This window comes from Taudactylus pleione, unplaced genomic scaffold (assembly GCF_031769625.1).
Source record: "Taudactylus pleione unplaced genomic scaffold, aTauple2 ptg001564l, whole genome shotgun sequence".
NCBI classification, from domain to species: domain Eukaryota; kingdom Metazoa; phylum Chordata; class Amphibia; order Anura; family Myobatrachidae; genus Taudactylus; species Taudactylus pleione.
In genome coordinates, this window is record NW_028285961.1 from 615,048 (window position 1) to 621,047 (window position 6,000).

At 29.5% G+C, this 6,000-nt stretch overlaps 1 protein-coding gene across 1 annotated transcript in view; it reads right to left on the reverse strand.

Moving 5' to 3' along the window:
- The window catches only part of ILK (integrin linked kinase), a 104,371-nt gene extending 98,841 nt beyond the window's left edge, over nt 1-5,530 (reverse strand). Inside the window, exon 1 of the mRNA XM_088464030.1 lies at nt 5,432-5,530. The gene's annotated coding sequence lies outside the window, so the exon portion shown is untranslated. The remainder of the gene's footprint in view (nt 1-5,431) is intronic.
- Nucleotides 5,531-6,000: the final 470 nt, after the last annotated feature.

Genomic DNA, 6,000 nt, shown 5'->3' on the forward strand with positions numbered 1-6,000 from the left:
GTACACACCCTATATACAGTATATACACATTATATATAGATATAATATGTCAGTGAGTTAGTACACACCCTATAACACTATATAAACATTATATATAGATATAATATAAGTCAGTGAGTTAGTACACACCCTATATACAGTATATACACATTATATATAGATATAATATGTCAGTGAGTTAGTACACACCCTATAACACTATATACACATTATATATAGATATAATATAAGTCAGTGAGTTAGTACACACCCTATATACAGTATATACACATTATATATAGATATAATATAAGTCAGTGAGTTAGTACACACCCTATATACAGTATATACACATTATATATAGATATGATATAAGTCAGTGAGTTAGTACACACCCTATATACAGTATATACACATTAGATATAATATAAGTCAGTGAGTTACTACACACCCTATATAGAGTATATACACATTATATATAGATATAATATAAGTCAGTGAGTTAGTACACACCCTATATACAGTATATACACATTATATATAGATATAATATAAGTCAGTGAGTTAGTACACACCCTATACACAGTATATACACATTATATATAGATATAATATAAGTCAGTGAGTTAGTACACACCCTATATACAGTATATACACATTAGATATAATATAAGTCAGTGAGTTACTACACACCCTATATAGAGTATATACACATTATATATAGATATAATATGTCAGTGAGTTAGTACACACCCTATATACAGTATATACACATTATATATAGATATAATATGTCAGTGAGTTAGTACACACCCTATATACAGTATATACACATTATATATAGATATATGTCAGTGAGTTAGTACACACCCTATATACAGTATTATACACATTATATATAGATATGTCAGTGAGTTAGTACACACCCTATATACAGTAATATACACATTATATATAGATATAATATAAGTCAGTGAGTTAGTACACACCCTATATACAGTATATACACATTATATATAGATATAATATAAGTCAGTGACTTAGTACACACCCTATATACAGTATATACACATTATATATAGATATAAAATAAGTCAGTGAGTTAGTACACACCCTATATACAGTATATACACATTATATATAGATATAATATAAGTCAGTGAGTTAGTACACACCCTATATACAATATATACACATTATATATAGATATAATATAAGTCAGTGACTTAGTACACACCCTATATACACATTATATATAGATATGATATAAGTCAGTGACTTAGTACACACTCTATATACACATTATATATAGATATAATATAAGTCAGTGAGTTAGTACACACCCCTATATACAGTATATACACATTATATATAGATATAATATAAGTCAGTGACTTAGTACACACCCTATATACAGTATATACACATTATATATAGATATAATATAAGTCAGTGAGTTAGTACACACCCTATATACAGTATATACACATTATATATAGATATAATATAAGTCAGTGACTTAGTACACACCCTATATACAGTATATACACATTATATATAGATATAATATAAGTCAGTGAGTTAGTACACACCCTATATACAGTATATACACATTATATATAGATATGATATGTCAGTGAGTTAGTACACTCTATATACAGTATATACACATTATATATAGATATAATATAAGTCAGTGAGTTAGTACACACCCTATATACAGTATATACACATTATATATAGATATAATATAAGTCAGTGAGTTAGTACACACCCTATAACAGTATATACACATTATATATAGATATAATATGTCAGTGAGTTAGTACACACCCTATATACAGTATATACACATTATATATAGATATAGTATAAGTCAGTGAGTTAGTACACACGCTATATACAGTATATACACATTATATATAGATATAATGTCAGTGAGTTAGTACACACCCTATACACAGTATATACACAGTATATACACTATATATAGATATAAGTCAGTGAGTTAGTACACACCCTATATACAGTATATACACATTATATATAGATATAATATAAGTCAGTGAGTTAGTATACACCCTATAACAGTATATACACATTATATATAGATATAAGTCAGTGAGTTAGTACACACCCTATAACAGTATATACACATTATATATAGATATAATATAAGTCAGTGAGTTAGTACACACGCTATATACAGTATATACACATTATATATAGATATAATATAAGTCAGTGAGTTAGTACACACCCTATATACAGTATATACACATTATATATAGATATAATATAAGTCAGTGAGTTAGTACACACCCTATATACAGTATATACACATTATATATAGATATGATATAAGTCAGTGAGTTAGTACACACCCTATATACAGTATATACACATTATATATAGATATAATATAAGTCAGTGAGTTAGTACACACCCTATAACACTATATATAGATATAAAATAAGTCAGTGAGTTAGTACACACCCTATATACAGTATATACACATTATATATAGATATAAGTCAGTGAGTTAGTACACACCCTATATACAGTATATACACATTATATATAGATATAATATGTCAGTGAGTTAGTACACACCCTATATACAGTATATACACATTATATATAGATATAGTATAAGTCAGTGAGTTAGTACACACCCTATATACAGTATATACACATTATATATAGATATAATATAAGTCAGTGAGTTAGTACACACCCTATATACAGTATATACACATTATATATAGATATAATATAAGTCAGTGAGTTAGTATACACCCTATAACAGTATATACACATTATATATAGATATAAGTCAGTGAGTTAGTACACACCCTATAACAGTATATACACATTATATATAGATATAATATAAGTCAGTGAGTTAGTACACACGCTATATACAGTATATACACATTATATATAGATATAATATAAGTCAGTGAGTTAGTACACACCCTATATACAGTATATACACATTATATATAGATATAATATAAGTCAGTGAGTTAGTACACACCCTATATACAGTATATACACATTATATATAGATATGATATAAGTCAGTGAGTTAGTACACTCTATATACAGTATATACACATTATATATAGATATAATATAAGTCAGTGAGTTAGTACACACGCTATATACAGTATATACACATTATATATAGATATAATATAAGTCAGTGAGTTAGTACACACCCTATATACAGTATATACACATTATATATAGATATAAGTCAGTGAGTTAGTACACACCCTATATACAGTATATACACATTATATATAGATATAATATGTCAGTGAGTTAGTACACACCCTATATACAGTATATACACATTATATATAGATATAGTATAAGTCAGTGAGTTAGTACACACCCTATATACAGTATATACACATTATATATAGATATAATATAAGTCAGTGAGTTAGTACACACCCTATATACAGTATATACACATTATATATAGATATAATATAAGTCAGTGAGTTAGTATACACCCTATAACAGTATATACACATTATATATAGATATAAGTCAGTGAGTTAGTACACACCCTATAACAGTATATACACATTATATATAGATATAATATAAGTCAGTGAGTTAGTACACACGCTATATACAGTATATACACATTATATATAGATATAATATAAGTCAGTGAGTTAGTACACACCCTATATACAGTATATACACATTAAATATAGATATAATATAAGTCAGTGAGTTAGTACACACCCTATATACAGTATATAGACATTATATATAGATATGATATAAGTCAGTGAGTTAGTACACTCTATATACAGTATATACACATTATATATAGATATAATATAAGTCAGTGAGTTAGTACACACCCTATAACACTATATATAGATATAATATAAGTCAGTGAGTTAGTACACACCCTATATACAGTATATACACATTATATATAGATATAAGTCAGTGAGTTAGTACACACCCTATATACAGTATATACACATTATATATAGATATAATATGTCAGTGAGTTAGTACACACCCTATATACAGTATATACACATTATATATAGATATAGTATAAGTCAGTGAGTTAGTACACACCCTATATACAGTATATACACATTATATATAGATATAATATAAGTCAGTGAGTTAGTACACACCCTATATACAGTATATACACATTATATATAGATATAGTATAAGTCAGTGAGTTAGTACACACCCTATATACAGTATATACACATTATATATAGATATAATATAAGTCAGTGAGTTAGTACACACCCTATATACAGTATATACACATTATATATAGATATAATATAAGTCAGTGAGTTAGTACACACCCTATATACAGTATATACACATTATATATAGATATAATATAAGTCAGTGAGTTAGTACACACCCTATATACAGTATATACACATTATATATAGATATGATATAAGTCAGTGAGTTAGTACACACCCTATATACAGTATATACACATTATATATAGATATAATATGTCAGTGAGTTAGTACACACCCTATATACAGTATATACACATTATATATAGATATAATATAAGTCAGTGAGTTAGTACACACCCTATATACAGTATATACACATTATATATAGATATAATATAAGTCAGTGAGTTAGTACACACCCTATATACAGTATATACACATTATATATAGATATAATATAAGTCAGTGAGTTAGTACACACCCTATATACAGTATATACACATTATATATAGATATAAGTCAGTGAGTTAGTACACACCCTATATACAGTATATACACATTATATATAGATATGTCAGTGAGTTAGTACACACCCTATATACAGTATATACACATTATATATAGATATAATATAAGTCAGTGAGTTACTACACACCCTATATACAGTATATACACATTATATATAGATATAAGTCAGTGAGTTACTACACACCCTATATACAGTATATACACATTATATATAGATATAATATAAGTCAGTGAGTTAGTACACACCCTATATACAGTATATACACATTATATATAGATATAATATAAGTCAGTGAGTTAGTACACACCCTATATACAGTATATACACATTATATATAGATATAATATAAGTCAGTGAGTTAGTACACACCCTATATACAGTATATACACATTATATATAGATATAATATAAGTCAGTGAGTTAGTACACACCCTATATACAGTATATACACATTATATATAGATATGTCAGTGAGTTAGTACACACCCTATATACAGTATATACACATTATATATAGATATGATATAAGTCAGTGAGTTAGTACACACCCTATATACAGTATATACACATTATATATAGATATGTCAGTGAGTTAGTACACACCCTATATACAGTATATACACATTATATATAGATATAATATAAGTCAGTGAGTTAGTACACACACCTCAGTGCGCGCTCCCGACGCCCCTGTTACGTCCTCGCTCCCGCAGACACGTCACATTCCGTAGCTGGGTGTTTCTGTCGGGCGGTGAATGTAGCCCCGGTCCAATAGCTGGCTATAGTGGGTGTGGCTTCGTTATGTCCAGCCAATGAGAGAGGAGAAAGTTTGGGGCGATGCGCGGGAAGGATGAATGAGAAGGCGTGCACTCCCGTGACAGAGGCCAATAGACGCCGAGCACAGCTGTATCCCCGCCCCCTGCAGCAGCTGAGCTCATTGACCATATATAGGGAGGTGGTGAGGATCCCAGAGACAACGTGACGTCACCAGGCTGGGGGATACCATGTAACTAAGAGGGGGGGAGGGAAGGTACCATGTGAGCGGCTCTGCCTCTGTGCTGGGCTGGTACGGGGCCCTGTTTAGGACATTCCTGCACACTGTCTGCACATGTATGACACATGGGAATAACATGTAACCAGGTACACGCTATCACATCAGTGTAAAGCTGGGTACACACTAGACCAGGGGTGGCCAAACTCGGTCCTCAGGACCCCACACAGGTCACGTTTCCCAGG